Here is a 21,169-nt window from a genome sequence, read left to right as displayed (position 1 = left end):
CCAATGCGGGGTTTTTTAGTTCCAACTCTCTATACTTTTTGACATTTTGTCTTTTTTATAGTTTGTAACTTATACTACTCTACTATTAGAAATTATAAAGACTAAAATAATGTCATACACCAATTTGAGTCTCATGAATGTACCAAGACTGATTCATTTAAATTTGAGAATGTCCATATATGGATGTATGATGGATGGTCTTCCAAAATTGTTGTGTATTGAAATAATTAATATGTGATGGCACGATAGGGACAACGCTCGTTTAGGGCGATCCTAGAGGATAACTCTCAAGATATCCAACGATCCAACAACCTCGACAAGGTTATATACAATAGTGTCACACCTGAGAGTAATACTGGGGAGCTTTTTTGTAGGTGTAATTTATTATGTAAGCAGTTGACGAGCTTTTGAGACTGTCACATTCTTTGTGTATCACATTTTAGGTCTCTATAACCTACTTGCTTTGACCCATCCATGACACATCTATCTAAGTAGTCACAATTTGAATGACACCTTATGGTTTTTGGGTAATCAATTTTTTGGAAAAAGAAAAAGAAAGAGTTGGAACTTGGGTAACCAGTCTATGTACCTTATGGTTTGTATGGTTTTCTTAAATTAAATCGGATTTTGAAACTAAATCTTTATATTTTTGGTTGCATTAGGATACATCTTTTCTCTGTTGCAGATTGAATACCCCAATATTGAGGATCTTGTAAAAGCACACACCCATTCATGATATGAGCGAGTAGTTACCAATACTCTCTTAACCTATGAATTGTTTGCGTATAACATGACCACACCATTTTTTTGATAAGGTTAGTTTAGAGATTTTGGTGACAATTGAGTATTATATAGATTGTTTGCAATAAGAATAACAAGACATTGACCAAACAAACACATCAAGGACAGAAAGCCAATTACCATAACCAAGGAAAATACTACCCAAAACATCATGTACAAAACACATCCATGGCTCCTACAAAGTTCCATTATATTGGGGGTCATCTCATCCCATCTTCCAGATCCTAAAGTCATGAAATTGATGGTCATGTCATTGCACATCAAGACCAACCTCTCACCATTCCTAAGGTGGTTCTCTGTCATGTGTTGTAGTAGTGTTAGTCATTTGTAATCAAAGAATATAGGATGAAAGCCACGAAGCCATGTGTCCCTTAGAGGTTAGTATAGGAGCCTTTGCAGGGTTTACTATCATCTCTTTGTTTTTGTTTTCCAAGGAAATATACTACATTAGTGTTAAGAAACATCCTCAAGTTGTATGCTACTACTATCATTTTGTTACGATAAGGTCATTATAGACATTCACCGATGGTAAATAGTCTAGCCAAATACTATGTCAAACCGATAATACATGCAAGGCACAAGTAATTAAAAAAGCACGTTCATGTAGTCCAATCCTCACAATTGTGTCGAAATTACCAACCAGGAACAATGTGCGAATATGTGAGCAAAAAAGATCAGATATTAGTTGCCACTAAATCTGAGGTCTTGAATCAAATTTGGCAATGCAATTGTATGGCTAAAAGTGGGCGTGTGATTGTCTAATGAGACTCCTACAAAGCGAACTTCATTTTAATTGGGAGAGGACAAGATGATTTGCTTATTTTAACCAATGCTTGTAACAAGATACTCAATAATACAATAATCACCAATTATTTATCGTAAGTACAATTGTCGGGTTGCAAATAGCATATTCGACCATGTTATTATGAGTCCATAAGACTCTTATTCCTTATCACTTAGTTTACTTCTACTACATTATCTTCCAAGAGTTCTAAAAAAAATAACAGAAATAACGTACAAGGTAAACCTAAATGAATCAACAAAGCTCCACAGTCACTTATTTGGTGGTGCTGGTGGCGCTACTAAAGGATTGTCTTTTCCGTAATAGCCTGCGACTGTATAGCCTGTCTGCACTAATGAGAATATGAGCAGTAGAAACCCCACAAGGAGCGAAATGGTTACCCATGGCCGAGAGAAATACTTCTCACGAAACTCCACATACATGGCACGCCATTCGCTATTATAGTGGTGCAGTATATCGCGTATCATGCCATCCCATATCTCGCATGGTCCATCTGAGACATTTATGCACATGTCGTTCCACATCTTGAGCAGCTTCTCATCGCTCCCCAAGTGATTCTCGATCACGTCCGCCTTCGTCAAGATGGCGACATCCTCAGGTGTGTCGATCAGCGAGTCCATGATGACTGCATACTTAGTGAAATCAGCTTCTTCTCTGGAGGTCTGTTCATACGCAATTAGGTTCCTTAGCACATCCTCCGTGCCATTGTACACGACAAGCCGTGGAAGATCGAACCGAAGGCTTCTTCTGTCATAGTACATGACTGATATGCTACCATCTTGAATCGCCTTGAACCGGATGCCGGCTTTAGTGAGCTGAGACGCTGTTGGCAGCCGCTCGCGCAACTTAGATTTCTTGCGATCTGCTTCATTCGTCCAACCAGTTTCCGACGATGTATTGTCGGCTTGTCTCTTTTTCTTTTGTAATGGCTCTCTGAGAACCCAGTCATATAGGCAATCTAGTAGATGATGGCCATCGAGAAGGTTTGGAATTTGGAAAGTCTCGTGCTGAGAATGCCTGGTACAGAATGGATCAATTTCTTCAATGACATGAACCAATGCTTCCTGGACTTTATCCAGTTCTAAGTTTGGTGGGTTTCCAAACTCTCCCATCAGCTTCTTTAGATAGGACAAGGGAATTTGGTTGCCCATCAAGAACATGTCCCTCCATACTTGCTTGGCTGTGATGAGATTTTTGAAGAGTGTATCGTAGAAGTAGTCGTACTCTTTGGGTTCCCACTCAGTCCACAGAAACACCAAGAATTCATTAAGGAAGATGGTGTCGACAGTGACCATAAATTTGAGGGCTTCATTGCTATAATTGGGAAGGCCTGAATAATGCGTGTGAAGATTGCAAGGGTCATCAAAGAGGCGTTGCATGAGGTGTTCCATGTCTGATATCGCATTTCTTCGCATGAATCTATTCAGACACAGTGCCTTACAATCATAAAGAGAAGAGCTACCACTAAGCATTTCATACAATGGTCCTATGGTCAGGATCTGAGGCCGATATGACTCTGGCTTGACATCCACTAATGCTTTTATAGGCTTCAAAATCTTCGGATTTTCATCAAACCCATTTGTATCATCATTAGTATCAGCCTTAGTGATCCTTATTATCAGGTCTGCTCTCCATTTGTCTACTTCAGTGCAGGATTTGGATTCATCCATTTGACGTGTAAGGTTGATGTCGTTGTTGATATTCTCTTGAACTTGTTATTCTTTGGTGGGCATAAACTCAGATGCTTTCTTGCAGAAGTCACTTAGTGGCAGCCCTAGTCTTTTCTTGCAGGAGATAAGAATGGAGAGAAAAAATGAGAAAGATGGAGATAAAGAATGCCATCATCATATGTATGGATAGAGAGAGAGAGAGAGAGAGAGAGAGAGAAAGAGAGAGACCAAAACAATGCCATTTAATTAATACATAGTAAAGTCAATTCCTTATTATAATGGTTTGTGCATGGGCCAGTCTTTAATTTATATTACAGTCTGGATTCTAATCTTATTTGGGCGACATTGATCTTGAATTTAGATATAAAGTTTCTCTTTTTTTTAGTGATGGGTGTCCGAGCTTTTTTGAGGCAAAGCTGTTAGTTGTTAATGTGTGGCTCTCAGTAGATTAATGATAGTAGATAGAAAACTGGCCGCGATACATTTGAAGAACACAAATACTCGTCGCTTAAATCGCACAACGTATCTGAAATCAGATTAGAATTAGGTCTTAAACTCACATGAACAATCTCAGAAAAAAGAGGGGAGAAATTGAGTCAATAATTTGACATGGTTCGCTTTTTCACTATTGCAGACGATCTACACAATCCTAGGGTATTACAGAACTCTCTTGATTAAACTAGCCCTAGACTACAGAGCATACATAATAAGGAAACTCCAAAACAATCAAGTGTCGAGCGGCTTTCTCCAATCATTGGGGATCGATGAAGTAGCTGCAAGTAGACACGAGTAATATAAATTCGTTAACCTGCCCAATTATGGACTTCACATCAACAGTTTAATAATTCATGTATTGATGGAAATGGATATGAGAGTTAAAATTAAGTAATAGTCAATCTCTCTCTTTTCCTCTGATTGGTTTATTAATGGGGAAAAACTAAAATATTTGGTATGTTTGAATTTCTGAAGCGTATGATTTAAAATATAATTCTTACACACGTTATATCAATAAAACCATATTCATTAGTCAAACAATCAAATGATAGTTTATTATAACTCACAATTCCATATTATTGGTAAACAAATTGAGATTAATTGTTTTATAAGTCAAATGTGTAGAAAGTTGAATGTAACCTAGCACTGCACTATTGACCCACAAGCAACCTATAATGTATATCATAGAAAAACACTCTATGCCACAAAATCATGATTTGAGAATACGTTGTTAGTATGTAATCTGGGAATGAAAACTTTTAACAAAATGTTTATGCCTCACACATATCATAATTTGGGAAGATGGAAAGTTGAAATATTGGAGACTTTGTTACCACTAACAAAAGGCATGTTATAGTTTATTTAAAGTTCATATATATGGACACTCCAAATTCCAAATGAGATTATTTGTTGGGCATTTAATGATCCTATGTGTATTGTCCTCCATTGAAATGGCACAAAAGAAGCATCTACATACTTGACCCTTGTCCATTGTTTGCTTAAGTTTGAGCCTAATGGGATCCCAACAATGATGGATTTCCATATAAATACCTTAGCATTAAATGGCAAATGGAGATGACCACCGCATTCCAATACCATGGGGATGTATGTTAAAACCATGGTGTTATCCTCTTCTTTCTCCTTCGTCTCAATAAACTATGGCTTTTCTCCTAGCAAGTGAACAAGATGTTTGAATTTTTTTTTGTGCTTATTTCCTCTCAAATAATTACACTTATGAAAACAACAATAATTTGTCGAAACATGAAAAGTTCCATATGTGGTGGATGAAGCCATTACTTGCCCATTGTGGCTCACACACTTAACGTTTTTCAAGGATTTTAGAATGTCTTGTTTTATCCCATTATAGTCATCGCAATGTCCCAATTTAAATGTGAGCACAAAACATCAACTTGATGAGAAACAATAACATGTTAATGGTAAAATAGAAAACATCCACCCTTGTCTCTTATTGGATCCCACCAAAATGTGTTGACATCAATACTGATAAACTTCCACCCTGAATTCACTAGATTCCTTGGTAAAAATGAAGCCATTTTGCAACGCTAATGTATGTTGACATGGTAAAAATGTGCAGGCGCATGTTTGAGACATTAAGCCTTTTTTTATGGTATCAGCCATATCCTCGTTAATATTAAATGAAAGAGCAAAATTAAGCTACATATACGTGTGTCAATATACTTGTATGACTTATTGGGTTCTGGGAATATTTTTATGTTCTCACGAATTTGTGGATTTTTCTCATTGCAAGAACAAGGATTTTTTGAGTGACCGCATCAGAGCTTCTTGTGGAAATTACTAACGCCTCGTTGTGATCAATGGAGACAGACAACATGAATGAATGAATAACAATGACATTGTACTTATAACATGACAATATCTTTTCATCAAACTCACAAATGTTTCCACATCCTCATCAATTATGGAGATGGAAAAAATCAATGAATTGATCTTATCTCACTCTTACATGTGATTGGCTCCAATTTGTTTCTTTGTTTAATGGTCTAAGAACTAATTGATTTATATATGAACCAACAACTTAGAAGAATACAACTCTTTTTTGCAAGTATTCATGATCATTGATGTGACATATGAACAAAGGTGAGAGAGACACTCTAAACTATCATGCTTCAATATTATTATTATTTTCCAAAATGAAGCTACTTTCCCATTAGTTAGGAATGATTATAATGCTTCGATATTATCGTTATGCCTGAAGTATTGTAATGGAACCAATATAACTACACCATAACTTCATGCGAATATTCCTATGCAAAAATAGTCAATGCTCTAAGATGAAAGTCGAATTGGAGACTTGTGAACAACTAATAACTCGAGTATACGAAAAATATTGTCCTTTATTATTTGAAGTTAATCATATTTATTGTCCAAATTCTAATTTACTTAATCTCAATCATTTGTTAACTGTGCAAGTGGAAATTCTTCTTGTCTTTCCAAACAGGGCAAAAATTTGACGGGTGTCATGGCCATCAAAAACATACACCTAATAAAAATGATCGTCATGTGAAAGGCCCCTAAAAAGTATATATGTCAAATGACATGCTAAAATTCTATTTTCCATGTCATATATATTATATATATGCCATATATTGTCATATAAATAAATATATGTATGTACTATGAAGTGTGTAGAATAATATATTATATGTTTTTTTATAACACGCTTAAAATAATATCGTGTAATTATAATATATATTCTCAAATATTTATTCTTTACTAATAATATTAGTTGAAATTCCAAAAAATAACCTTTATTAATTTTTCAAAAGAAAGTATACTTTCATTAGTATTTAGAAAAGTCATAACAACATACAAAAATTTCCCCAAAACATCTTTATAAGATGCTGGTTGAAAAAACAAAAGTTTTGATGAAAAAATTTGACTCGACCATAGAGTAAAGTAAACAATCAATCTGAAAATTGTTCTATAAAAAGCTTCCACAAAGGTCTACCAAATAAGGTAAAATGCAATCTATACCCTTTTGTTATGCAATCAAGAACCTTCAATCTCCATAACATGTTGCAGGCTGTAAATAGCCATCTTCTTTCACCCGTTCCGGGTGATATCAAGGGATGTTCCATTCAAGATCCCAATACCCTCTGTTTTTCTCTTTGTTTGATGCCTCGAGAAGATTGTCAAGGCCTCCATACTGAATGCAAACTATATGTCCCCCTGGTTTAAAGATTGTGGCTTGCATACTTCCATTGTCCAGTGTTATAAGCATGTAAAGCCTTTGTCTTTTTTTAACCCACATAATTGTTTGATAAGTTGGCACTGTCCATAAACATTCTGTATTAACACAAGCAGTTAATCAAAAGTTTTCCTCACCCACTCTCTATAGTATGCTTCGACGCCACCACCATCTTCACTCATCCTCATAACGAGAAAAATGCTTCATACAGTCCACTTCAGCCATCTCGGCGATTAGCATGTTGTAGCATCTTGCCAAAGTCCATTAAAATCCTGCATAATCAACAGAACTCACTATAAAAATTTCCTCACCCACTCATGCTATTCAACTTCGACCCCACCACCATCTTCACTCATCCTTATCTCATAAAAATTCTTCCTTCAGTCCACATCAACCAACTTGTCGACTAGCATCTTGCCAATGTCCATGCAAAACCTGTATTAACAACACAAAAACAGTTTACAAGTTTCCTCACCCACTCATCATAATCGGCTTCAACCCTCCCACCGTCTTCACTCATCCTAATCACAGAAAAAACTGCTTCATTCAATCCCATCCAACATCTCACCTATTAACCGATTACCATCAAGGTCTTATCAAATAAACAACAAGAAAACGGGACACATGCTTCAATTCTTACTGCCATCATCAATCATCACCATGAAATTAAAACATGCCCCCACATCAAACCTTGCTTCAACCCATACCACCACCATTCTCACATCTCTAAAAACTAGACAAATTGGTTCAATACCACATCACCTATCTCTATTTATACCATTTTGAACCTGTCGTGATACTCCTCCTAATCTCTTCATTTTGCACATCAACAATGTGCTTCATTTTTACGTCACCAAATTCCATCAACCATCTCGCCTTCTTGCTAATTGGCACCAAATTTTGTCTTGACATGTCCTTGATTTCCTTCCATCAAGCATCCTGCCATATAAACCACAAACAAATTAATGTAAAAAAAAACCCTCACCAACTCATGATAACATGCTTCATTAACCCCCACACCATCTACACTTTTCCTTATCGCTCAGAAGAAAATTGCTTCTTACATCCACAACAACCATCTTGCCTTATCGCTAACCGGCACCAAATTTTGGCTTGCCATGTCTTTGATTTTCATCAACATCAATTATCCTGACAAAAAGATAAACGGTCATCTATATTATATCATGGTATTTGTACTAAAGATGGTGTCGGTGGCGGGAATAACCACCGAGGCGGTACATAATTCCACTTGATATCTGCGGCGTCATTCAACATAATAGGTATAAACAACCAAACTTTACGAATTCTCATTCTTTTCTTATTAGTTGTATGTCCAGAACCCTTATAACTATCATATTCACCTTTAACTGTATGTACCAACAAGTTCCAAAAGGACTTAACTTGATCCACGACGTGAGTGTTTTCATCATTGTATAGCTTAGAGCACCTAGCTTTCCAAAGAATCCATAAAGCCAAAGAGGAGACAATTTGCCAGACATAACTTCCAGAGAAAAACTTGATTCCCTGCAAGGAGGTTGAAGCATAGTCTACCTGCAAACTTGTGACACGTAATGACAAAGAAGAATAATGCTGATGATAGAAAGTCATTTGTTGATCTAACCTTCCCCATAAAACTGCACTGCACGTAAAAATCCCTGACCTATACTTACGACCTAGTAGCCTAAGAATTCTAAACCAAAACTTGATTGTGACAACACATTCCCAAAATACATGATGCAATGACTCACTTGCATAACCACACATAACGCATGACCGATCAGTTACAGATCCCCTCATCAAGTCACCTACTGGCAACGCATAATGAATCATCAACCAACGAAAGTGTAATATCTTGTTCATACATTTAATTGACCAAAAGTGTTTCCAAAACATCATCATCTGAGAAGATGATACATTACCTTCGTCCCAATATTTTTTTCCCGCAGGTATTGACTCCGTCTGACTCAACATAAAGTTTCTCCCGAACGCCACCCAATATGTGAAGAATGGTAGGACCTTAGTGGAACTATTAGGCATGGACAATTTCCAACCATAATCCGCAGGATCCCACTACAGATCCACAAGTGGTCTAGCGTGTACAACCCAAATATGAGATGCATAGTTAGCAATTAAGGGAGTAGGGTCAATAACTAATTTTTTATCCAATCTAGCAATTACTCGCACTGGTAATTGCTTTGCAACAGACATGATTGGAGACTCGACGTCTACTAATATCAACCTACCATTATCTAACACTTCATAGAAGTGCATATTGCCATTTTGATTGTATAAACGAGCACCTATAAGTATATTAGTGTTGAAAACATACCGTACCACCTTTGAAACTGATCAAGTTGCAAAGTTGGTATTCTGACCTGATACACCATTGACAATTGATCTACCATTATATTTGCCCCTCTTAACCTATACAACCTATTCTTTCGTTCTTGAGCCGATGTCTGCAAGAAGTTTATCCAATCTGCAACTGTACGGGCTGGACCATTATCCATTGCAGCCCAAGATAACCTAGGCCTTAGACCCAACACACATGCGGCTTCATCCGTAAATAAAGGGTTCCATATCAAAGGTTGACGCATGAATTGAGTATAAGTTTTTGGAGGCAAGAAAACGAGTGCTTGGCGAACACTTTCCCATGCTCGAAATATTCCATTAAAAAAACGTAAGGATCCAACATTAGACTTTGGCAATGGAAAATCTGCATTAAAAAACCATCTAAGACTATCTTTCCATTGACCACCTGTTGATGGCTTAACGTTATGTAAATGCCGGATCCATAGCTTTTTCCATAACTCCTCTCCTGGCTATAAACTCCTAACAACATGTTTAGAAAGTAAGGCTTTACTTTGCATAAAAGGATCAATCAAACCTAAACCTCCTTTCCGCTTAGATTGTATAAGAACCGTCCAAGCTACCTTTGCTACCAAATTATTAGACGTGTTGTTCCCCCAAATAAAATTCCGTATTAGGCGTTGAACTTGAAGCATTATTGTCCTCGAAAATAGCCATGTAGATGCTATATACCACAAATCGAGGACAAAAGGACCAAATTAGCTACAACTATCCGACCTGCTAAAGATAACTTTTCCTTATTCCAATAAATTAACTTATTCCTTAATCTTAATATCAAGGGTGCAACCATATCATCCGCCTTTAATTCCAAGCCCACTCTACAGCCTAAATACCTAATGGACAGACCTTTAGGTATCCATGTGAATCTTAAAGAAGGCACATCAACTGGCGGCTCTCCCGGAGCAACCCAAAAGCCTGATGACTTATTCCAATTTATCAATGCATCTAAAAAATCATCCACAGCCTTTTGCACCTATGCTAAATTTAATCGTGAAGCTTGAACATATAAAGTTGTGTCATCAGCAAACTCACTATCCACAGCAGCATATGACATTGGTAATGCTAACCCTTTGATATTTACATCTTCAGAATTAAGATGCACAGAAAATGCTTCAGATACTAATAAAAACAGGAAACGAGCAAGTGGGCATCCTTGTTTCACTGATCTTGAGATCGGGAATCTCCTACCAACATCCCCTGCAAATAAAAGAGAGCTAGACGCATCATGATATAATGTTGATACTCCTCTTATCCATGAGTTTGGGAAACCCATCCTAACCAATGTTCCCTCCATAAAATCCCAGTCCACTCTGTCATAAGCCTTTTCAAATTCAAGAAATAATACTGCTACGTCTTACTTACACAATTCCGCAAAGGCAACCATTTCCCAAAAGAGAATAATATTATCAAAAATACTTCTCTCATGTATGAAACCTGTCTGAGAATCATGAATAAGCTCGAACAGATAAGGTTGTAGCCTTCTAGCTAATGTTTTTGCTAGTATTTTATAAATAACATTCAACAAGGTAATTGGTCTCCAATGTTGAAGTTCTTCTAATTGTCCACTTGATTTAGGTATCATATAACTCAAACCCTCCTTCCATTCTTGTGGCATATTTCCCGAATCTAATATATTTTGGTAGGCTTTGGTCAATCTGTCACCTATCAAATCCCAATATTGGATATACCACTGGACTCCCAACCCATCCAAGCCAGGACAAACATCTTTAGCAGCCTTAAAAACCTCTTGAGAAGTTAACGGTTGTAAAAGACAATCTATCAATTTTACAGATACCCTCTTATGAATCTTTGACCATATGATGTCCCTTTTAATCAAATCATCTTCAAAAAATGACCTAGCTTTCAACAAAGTCTCATAATAATCTGAGGCTATTTGCCTCATCTGACTAGAATCCGTGGTTTAAGAGCCGTCCTGACATTTTAACCGCGAAATCCTAACAGATGTCTTGTGATGATTATGCACTGTAAAAATCATTTTATTTACTTTATCTCCCGATTCTGCCCATGAAGATGATATATTATGATAATTAAAATCCGCAGAGATCTTTTGTAATTCCAATATCTGGTTCCCTACTTGTATCACCCGAGAATTTATATACCTCGAATATGGTCTTCTCTCTTGTAGATGTTGCAAAGATTTCAACCCCCTACTAAGTCTTCCTATTTTAGTACAAGACTCATAAAATATTTGTTGAGCTTTACAGTGGAAAAATTGTTGTGTTTCGCTAATAGCGTTTTGAACACTAGATCATACATAATCATATGAATAGTCATATTTGTTCCAAATATTATGCACACTAGGAGCACAATCTTGTCTAAGAAACACATGATTCAGAATTTTAAACCTAGAATTTCTATGTTGCTCCTGCAAGACTATAACTAACCGAAGTGGTGCATGATCAGAAAAGGAAAATGAAGGTAAAATTCCAAGTGAGCCTCCTTTGTCCCACAAAAATTTATCCGCATAAACTCTATCTAACCTAGACAAATTGGTATTTGATTGCTTTCTATTTGAACGTGAATAAGCTAATGAATCTTGCATGCGTTCAAAGGAAGACACATGCCACAAGTCCATTAAACCTAAAGAAAAGATCAACCGTTGCTATTCATATAATTCTGAACCAAATAATGGTTGAAATGTGCCTCCTAACCTATCACACACATCCTCCAACATATTAAAATCACCCGCAATTGCCCAATGTTCAACCGCTGGTAATTGTGGCATTATGCTCTTCCATAATGCCGTTCTATCTCTTGAATGATTCGGTGCATAAATATTCAACAAACCCCACTTCTTTGAACCGATTTGAAGAATTATATACTGTCCTCTACCACAATCCAAAACTCCATAATGCATGAAAGCGGACCACCAAATATCGCTTATTGCTATACAAAGACCTGCTTTCAAACTATTATCCCCAATCGCAGGCACCTAGAATTGTTTCCACTGGCCTAGTAACAAATTTCCATATTTTTGAATTCTTTGTTCATTTAAATGATGCTCTTGAATAAGCAAAACATCAATCCTACCAATCAAAGATTTTTGTAGCTGACGACAGAAAACACTCCTTACCTTACAACAATGGCTACCTCCTAAGCCCCGTACATTCCATGAAATAAGATTTAACCTATCCATCATTCATGTTTTGCCCTCCTCCTCTTTTTTCGGCTAGTGCACCTTCTCTACCTTTCCTTCCATCCTCTGTGGCCCTTAATTGTTTCCTATTTGACCACATGTCTTTTCCGGACAATTTATGGGCACACACTGGCAAATGTTTATCTGTTATAGAGACTTTCTCGGGGAACTTAGCAGCTGTAAACGCCGCGATATTGCCACAATCCATATCCGTATGTGATGTGTCTACCTTGACCACTTCCTTTGTTGTAAGGGCATTCAATACTATGGACCTATTATCTTGTGGTACTTTATGTAAAACCAACTGCTTGTCCTTACTTGATTGATTATTAATCCTAGAAAAAGATTCTACCGTTTGCACTTTATTTATATTATGATCCAGCTGATGCTCCATTGTGCCAACTGGAATGGACAAACCACCATCGACTTTACTACTCCCTGCTTCCTTTTCAAGTGTTTGTAAAGATTGATAAGGATTAGCCTCTAATAGTAACAGTGGATTAATTATCTTATTAGTTGGTTTAAAAACATGTTTATTAGACACTATAGACCAGCCATCTTTACTAACATGTTGTCGAGTAGTTGGATGAGCATCAATATTGACATTCGAGTGTCTCTTTTGACAATCTCGACCTAAATGCCCAAACTGTCTACACACAAAACATTGATCGGGCAAACCTTGATAATATACCTTTTGTATAACCGGTGGTTTATTTATAAGTAGATTAGGTAAAGAAATAGTTGTCGGCAAACGTTTAGATCTTGGTGCAATTATCCTAACTGTAGGGGCCCCACCCGCTCTATCTATTCCATAATCATGTCCGTAACGCGTAGCAATCACCTTACCAAACAACGCCTCAATACTAGGTAGAACATTCCTCCATTCCTTTCTCAATCCAGGAAATATTGCCGTAAAAAGCATAGTCGACTCTTGATCTTGCAATATGTCATCTACATTAATATTATGCGACCATTTATAAAAAGACAACCACGCACCTTCCACTCCAACCTCCTTGATTGCCAATAACTTTGTGATGGATTCCTCATCGGCAAACTCCACATGGTAGCATCCTCGAGACATGAATTGGATGTCGACAATGTTATTCATTTCCTCCGAAAAGGCAACGTACAAAGTATGTCGAAGCTCTGATCTATTCAATCTTGCACCATGTACCTGCACAACCAAAGAAAACGCCTCTAAACGTTGAACCTCTCCCATGACTATAATTTTATCCTCCTCCGACAGCATTAGGTCGACTTGCTCATCACAAAGATGAGGCGAAATTTGGGGGGGTACACTGGACTCCCTTGTATGCATGTATGACCCAGCCACAGATGGAACCTGTGTGTGATCCGCCGTCGACCTCTTGCTCTTTGTGGAAGCTGGTTGCACTGTGGCGGCACTGTTTGCGCCATACGTGACCTGCTCGTCCTCTGCCTGCTTCGTCTGCTGCTGCGTCTGCTCCATTGTTTTTTCCTTATCAAAATTTGTCAATAACCTTTATTAAATATTCTAAGAGTGTACACGCTAGGTTTGTTTTTAATGTTTTAAGTGTTAAGTTAGAGCTCAATTTTTTATTAACATGATTATTTTAAAACTAATTCTTTTATATTACATTTCATCCTTCAATTCATACCAAAAGAGAAGAGCTATGTAAATCTTCAATAACATGCCAATAACATATTCAAATAAGTATTTTCTCCCCTTGTGCGGAAAACGCTCTAGTATTTCCATGCTTTACATTCTTGCATTACATTGTTTTTTTATGTACTTTCATTGTTAAATAGCATTTTCTGAGTTGAGAGGATGTCTAGCATTTGTTCACCCCTAAAAAATTCAACAATTTCAAAGTGGAAATGGACCTTGTTGAATGGATTTCAAGATGACAATGTCTGAAATGTCTCACTAATATTTATCGCAATTTTAAAACCATGTTGCTTTCCTTAATGACTAGCATATATCTTATTGCTATGAAACATGAAACATTTCTAGGCATTGAGAAAGATATTAATTTTCCACGTCAGGATTGTTTAAAAAAGTGTGTTTTTTTTTTTTTCAAAAAAAAAACTACTTCCATTAGTTAAGCAATGTACAAAGGATAATTTACAACTCATATCTTACAAGACATCTTGCATGTCGAAGGAAAACAATATGTGTAGATGAAACAACAAAAAAAACAACTCCAAAGCACCACATCATTCGATGTGTATAGCATTATTCGAACGCATATTCTCCACGTGCGCCTCATACACATAAAATTCAGCATAGATGTCCTGCATTCACTCCTCATGGCAGCACTCATCTAGATGTTAGGTACACTTCGAGGGAACAACCACCGTGGTGGTTGATAATTCCACTTCACTTTACCATCCATTATTGCCAGCATCGACGAACCGCTCCATTTCAACAAGAAACAAGCTCTAGCTTCTTCACTTGCGTCAGATGGCCCTTGAAGACTTTCAAAAAAGTGTGTTTTTATCCCAATTTCTAAAACTTAAAAATACTCAACATATAAAAGCTCTTATATCATTATATCAATATGTTTCTCATTTCCTAGGCCAGTTGCACATTGGAAGTGTGGACAATACACACATTTCACACATGGTTACAATGTACACCCAATAGTCACCACGAAATTCAGAACATAGTATGTTGATTCCCAAAAATGATAATAAAATCTACATGTCTCATTTAAGATCTTTTTACTATAGTTTAGAGTATGAGTCAACAATGATTCGGCTCAAGCTTGAACCCAACCATGAGACGGTGGTTCGGTTTGGCTCGATTGAGGCTTGAGCTTGCTTAACCGGGGTTTGACCTTGGTTCATATGGGCTTGAGCCTTGCTTACCGGCTCAAACTAGTTAAGTCAGTTAAAAACTTTTCAAATAATGGAGAGAAAGAGAAAGAGAAATAAACAAAGATATAACATCTTTTGAGAGAGAGAGAGAGAGAGAGAGAGAGAGAGAGAGAGAGTTTAGCGTCCATAGAGAGAGTCCATAGAGAGAGGCCAATATTGATCCATAGGACCTAAGTGCAAAAGTTATCTTGATGTGTGTCTTCTTCCTAACAAAAGATATTCATACTTTGAACTTTGAAGCACAAAGTCTTTGTGTGTGAATAAGGCATACACATATGAGGTCGACATTCTAGGTGTTCTCTTTACTATTATACTCAAGTCATCACCCCCTCTTAATATATCCTCATAGCTTTCGTGCTATATGCAAAGCATGTAAAAAGGAAGTGATATTCATCTTCTACTTACCCTTGCATATCTTACACATATTTATATTTTGTTGATTTTGATTCCATAATGCAACTTCAAAACCTAGGTTGTGTGATTGAGTGCGAAGGAATGTTAGGGCTCTACGAGAATTAATACTCATGTTAGTAATAAGGTAAGGTTAAATATGATCAAGGTGTCCCCTAGAGTCTCGATTGTCCAAAAAACATCGGGAGAGAGAGGCAAACAAAGGTGTCACGACTCACATCTCTTGTGTCCCACAAACTATCAACATCCAAGACTTCAACCATGGAAGATGACTTTACGAAAGACATTTGTTGAACATGAATTTTGTTCTAGCACAACTTATGTTTGATAAAGTATATATGTATACTCGTATGTTTATGTGTATGTGTATGTGTATGTGTATGTGTATGTGTATGTGTATGTGTATGTGTCTGTGTATGTGTATGTGTATGTGTATGTGTATGTGTATGTGTATGCGTGTGTATGCGTGCGTGCGTGCGTGTGTGTGTATGTGTAGAATTTATGGGGTTTCCCGTATCTTTTGGTCTTGCCTTCTTTGTTCCCATGAAGGTTTTTTCACGAAAGAGTTTTTGCGGAAATCTCCATTATGTACCCCTTTACCTAAATGGGCAGTGCCTAACTCACGACTAGGTAATATACCTAAACATGCTCAAGTTCTTTTTGAGTGATTGGGTTCCTAGAGGACTCTAGACCTTTGTGTAATTGCTCAAAAACTAACCCCACAAATATGAATGTCACCTTGTTGGGCGAGCACTAGTTTTCAATGAACTCGGTGAAGTTCTCATGACCTCCTTATTTTCAAGGATACTATCTTCTAGTAACGAGCATTGAAATTCATTCCAAAAGAAGTTAATCGTATTTGTTGAACTATCATGTTCCGAATGGAAAAGAGAGATTGCATTCTTAGTTCAATCACTTGTTTTTATTTGAGGGTCTTATACGTGGGAAAAGACAACCATGGGTTGGTTCGTTTTGAAGAGACAAACCTCAATTTGTACAAGTGACTACTAGCTTTTTGTGTCATTACTCTATCGAATCTTGTCAATGATGGCTATCATCTAAGGTTGAACAAGAATGGATGGTATGTGACTCGTATTATGGGTGATGATAAATCTTGAAACATTGTTGACATTCTAAATTATTGCCTATAACAAAGGTCTTCATTTTGAGAGTATTGATTGGAATTTACCTTTGGGATTAACATTAAAGAAACATGGATCGATAGCTTCTTTTACATGTTTCGAGTGGAAGATGATACTCTTCATTTCATACAAATTCTAATTGCTTGTCATCTTTCTCTATTTCATACCAAAATCATGCCAGGCCATTCGCCGATTATTTGAAAACAAACACGAGTTTGTTCAATTTATAATTGCAATGTTTAGAAACTACTCTTACATCTTGAAATTTATGTTACAAATTACAATTACAAATTGAGAAACATGCTTTACAAAGATGTAAAAACCTTCATACCTGGAGATATAATCAGGACGCAATTCAAGCAACAATGTGGGAGCGAATAGAGTGATTATCAGGGTTTGATTATAGTCATGGAGCGATGACTAAAGTGGTTGTGGGGGCATCAGTTTCTTCAACGTTTCAGAGAGAAAAAATTTACGAGAAAAAAATTTCACATAAAGAGCCCTAAAGGCCGAGCTTTTCCCCCAAGAGCAAAGTGCACACACTTCACCTAATGTCTTTAGTATAGACACTGCTTGGACACCAATATTGTTTATTGTTGCAAGTTTGGAACAACATTTCTCAGCTAGTAAACTAAATCAGGCAATGCGAGGTTGGAGGAGGATAGGAACGCCGTTCACAGGGAGTGGAAGGGATCCACCCCAACGGTCTCGTTAGGGTCCTTAAGGGTGCACGAGAATTGAGTGACCAGCCGATGAAGGATCATGAGTATGCATGAATATTTCCACATCCTCATCGGCGACGCTGATAGACCAAATCATGGAATTGATCTTATCTTGCCTTTACTTATGAGGCTCCAATTTGTTTGTTTGTTTGTTTACAGACTAAGAAATGAATGATTTGTAAACCAGCCAATAAATTAGACGAAGACAACTCTTTCTTGCATGTATTCATGATACTCTATGTGCCCATTAGACAGACTAAAGGGTCCATTAGACGGTCTAAAATGTCGTGCTACAATATTATTTCTTTGTGCGTTGAGTACTAGTATAAGGTAACAAACATAACAACACGTTGACACGATCTCTAAATGCTAATCTAAACATAGTGAACGCATTATATATGTCATATGTATATAGTATTAAGGAATCAAAATAACAACAATGTCAACACTTTTAAAGGAAGTCAATGCTATACACACATATTGTGAGCCGATTGGAGGGATAGATAGGTGGAAGCAAAACAGAATCAGAAGCACTAATAGATAATTAAGCACATATCAATACTCACATAACATTTAAGAAGAAAGTAAAAGAACAAAAAACTATAACAAACTTGTATATCTTTCAGTAAAAGTAGAGCAATTATTATGTAATTTTTCTGTTATTAAGTTCTAGTTTAGAAATATCTCCTTCCGCCTTTCACAAAATGTGTGAGCTGATTTTATTTGACTAACAGAATATTGCCTAGTGACAACATAGGGAAAATCAATGCTTCCATTCAAAGGAAATGGAAACATCAATGTTTAAAGAAATCCTTCTAATCAAATTTATTTATTAGTGTTCGCTTGTGGAGCGTCAAAATCAGAAACCAAAATGTCTCTGAGTTTTTATTCTTTGGAGTATTACATACATCTCTCAAACAATTATGTATACAAGAACTATTAAGTTGAGGATTCAATTCGTTTGCTTTCTCTCAAGTCATTTGTCACGTTAGGTTGAGAAATTTTAGACACTTGTTGGCGCCTTCATTTTCTCCATTTTCTTGAGCCGAGTAGAAATTTACCTTATCCCACCATAATTGGTTTTGGCCAACATTTTAAATGATGGAGATCAAGCTCACCTAAATGAGTATCGAATCCATGCTTTTGGTATGCATGTGATCGTAGAGAAGCTTAACATAATCAAGTATTGAGCTTTTGTTTATTCATTCGGGAATTTCAATTTTTGTTTATTAATTCAATTATTTCCCATTATTTATGTTTTATTGATTTATAATCCACATTGGCTTATGAAATTGTGGAAGATTATGTACTGATGGTGAATCATGTTTTCTGATTTGTAATCCAAGATTGGTTTATGAAATTGTGGAAGATTATATACTTCTCGTGAATCGTTTTCGTGATTCATATATTAGTGGAAATAGACATGGGATTAAATTAAGTAGTTTCCGCAATGAAGTACTAAAGCACAATATGTTCTTCTTCTTCTTGGTTGTCGTCTTTCTGATCCCACATTCATCAAATCACCTACAAGTTGAACAAGATGGCTAACATAAAAATATCCATTGGCATGTCTTGTATGTGGATTTAAGAGCCAAATAAGTAATTGTCTTGTTTATTGCCAATGAAGTACATTTTGGTTCATATTATTCCCCCAAATACCCTCCTTCCTTCAATCTTTGTCTTTCCATCTTTAAAAGATACCTTCTCTCTCTTGCTAAAAGGTACCTTGTCTCTATGTTTGGTTTGTATAAACTTTGTGAAAATGTTGTTTCTCGTTGTATGCATTATCTGAAATTTTTACTCCGTATCGGACATTCCAAGACGAAAGTAAAAGTTGCCTATGAGATAAAGTTGTCTCTACCAATGAGAGCTAGAGCATGAAAGAATTATTGATGCGCATTTCACGAGTAAAGAAAGCCAAGTTGAAGTTTCAATATTGGGTAATTACTCACTTATGGGGGTACGTAGGGTAGGTCCTTGGGGTTACATACTATGCACCCAGCACGATGCAAACAAAACCTACGTTAACACAAAGCTTTGCATCTCTTTTAAAACCCAAAAAAATCAAGGAATGAACCATCTAACATCGCTAAGAACTATCAACAGACTTATAGATCAAGAGTCTGAAAGTCTCAATTGTCAGAATGTAGTGAGGCAAATCAGCTAGTAGACTTAAGACTTGAAAATCGATGAACCCATCTCTCCTAGCCGCCATGTAAGCACCCCCATCATTGCGGAGCTACACCGATCAGAATTTCACTGAAGAAGACGAATGGAGAGACCGCATGCCACTCGTGAGCTTAATATCACTGAAGACGGCGAATGGAGAGACTACATGACACTCAAGATCGAGAATGCTAGTGTTGATGCTAATACACATGAGTCCAACTAAAGCTCAGTGATCTGGAAGATTCCTCGAGCATTGTTGGAAGTCAAGCCACTCTCACATTCCACTCGAATCCTAACCATTGGACCATTGTATCAAAAGTTGGTGAGCTCTTCTCTTGATCATTGCAAGGCACTGTGAGTGAAGAGCTTCATGGTAAGACATAACATATCAGATTGGTCAACATGTGCATCAATGTCTCGAATCGGCCATGTCAGAGACGGGAAGCGATGACCTGTGATGTAATGGAGGACTATAGGAGCCATTGGCGTCCGATGTATGTGGAGTTTCGTGCCACGTATTTTTCTCGCCCATGGTTATTGATTCTGGTCATTGCGGCGTGTCTACTGCTCTTGGTTTCAATACTGCAGACGATCTATATGATCTTAGCTTATCACCCGAAGCCCTAAATTAACCCAACCTTAGACCCTATAGCAAAAATAAAGAAGCTCAAAACAATTATGGACTGTTGAGGTTTGTTTACTACTTTGGGATTTCATTTATACTTGATTCTCTCACTTATTTTTTCTTGTTTATGTTTATTATGTGTTTGATTTATGATCCATAGAAGCTTATAATTGTGGAAGGTATAGAAGTAGAAGTAATGTGATTAGTGTTTTACGTTGTAATGTTCAATGCCCAAATTATTGTGATTAATGATCTATGACATTGTCGGTACTTATATAGATATTTCATGGATGGGAACTTGAGTGAGTAGGTCGTAGAGAGGAAAAATCTGACACTCTAAGCTTGCATTTACGGAAAGAAACTCATCTACTGCTTACGAGAAGAAATTTCACATATAAAAAACTCTCCACATATTACGTAATTCAATATACACAAATTCTAGAAGACCTTCATCATACATCCATATATACATTTTCAAATAAAAAAGTCTGGTAAGTTTATGAGAGGCAATGTGTATATGGCATCCTGTTATAGTTCTTATAATTTTTAGTAGTAGAAGAACAAGTTGCACACAATGAAAAAACGTAAAAACGTAAAAAACTATAAAAAGTTACAAAAAATGTAAAATGTATAGAAAGTTGGAACTAAACCTAACATTGCAATGGCCCGGACGGAGTACTTTTTGAGCAAGCGCATGCGTTGAGGCTGTAGAGTACC

The 21,169-nt window shown here is 36.8% G+C and overlaps 1 long non-coding RNA gene across 1 annotated transcript in view; it reads right to left on the bottom strand.

Moving 5' to 3' along the window:
* Positions 1–1,652: 1,652 nt before the first annotated feature.
* The window catches only part of LOC147865837 (uncharacterized), a 75,742-nt gene continuing 56,225 nt past the window's right edge, over positions 1,653–21,169 (bottom strand). The window contains exon 2 of the long non-coding RNA XR_015529444.1: positions 1,653–1,742. This is a non-coding gene — a long non-coding RNA (uncharacterized LOC147865837). The remainder of the gene's footprint in view (positions 1,743–21,169) is intronic.

Source organism: Azolla caroliniana, unplaced genomic scaffold (genome assembly GCF_043228905.1).
Source record: "Azolla caroliniana isolate FFs.n. ecotype wild unplaced genomic scaffold, voAzoCaro1.0.p SCAF_3, whole genome shotgun sequence".
Classification (NCBI taxonomy): Eukaryota; Viridiplantae; Streptophyta; class Polypodiopsida; order Salviniales; family Salviniaceae; genus Azolla; species Azolla caroliniana.
Note: the sequence above shows the minus strand (reverse complement) of the source record. Positions and strands in the feature narration are given on the sequence as shown.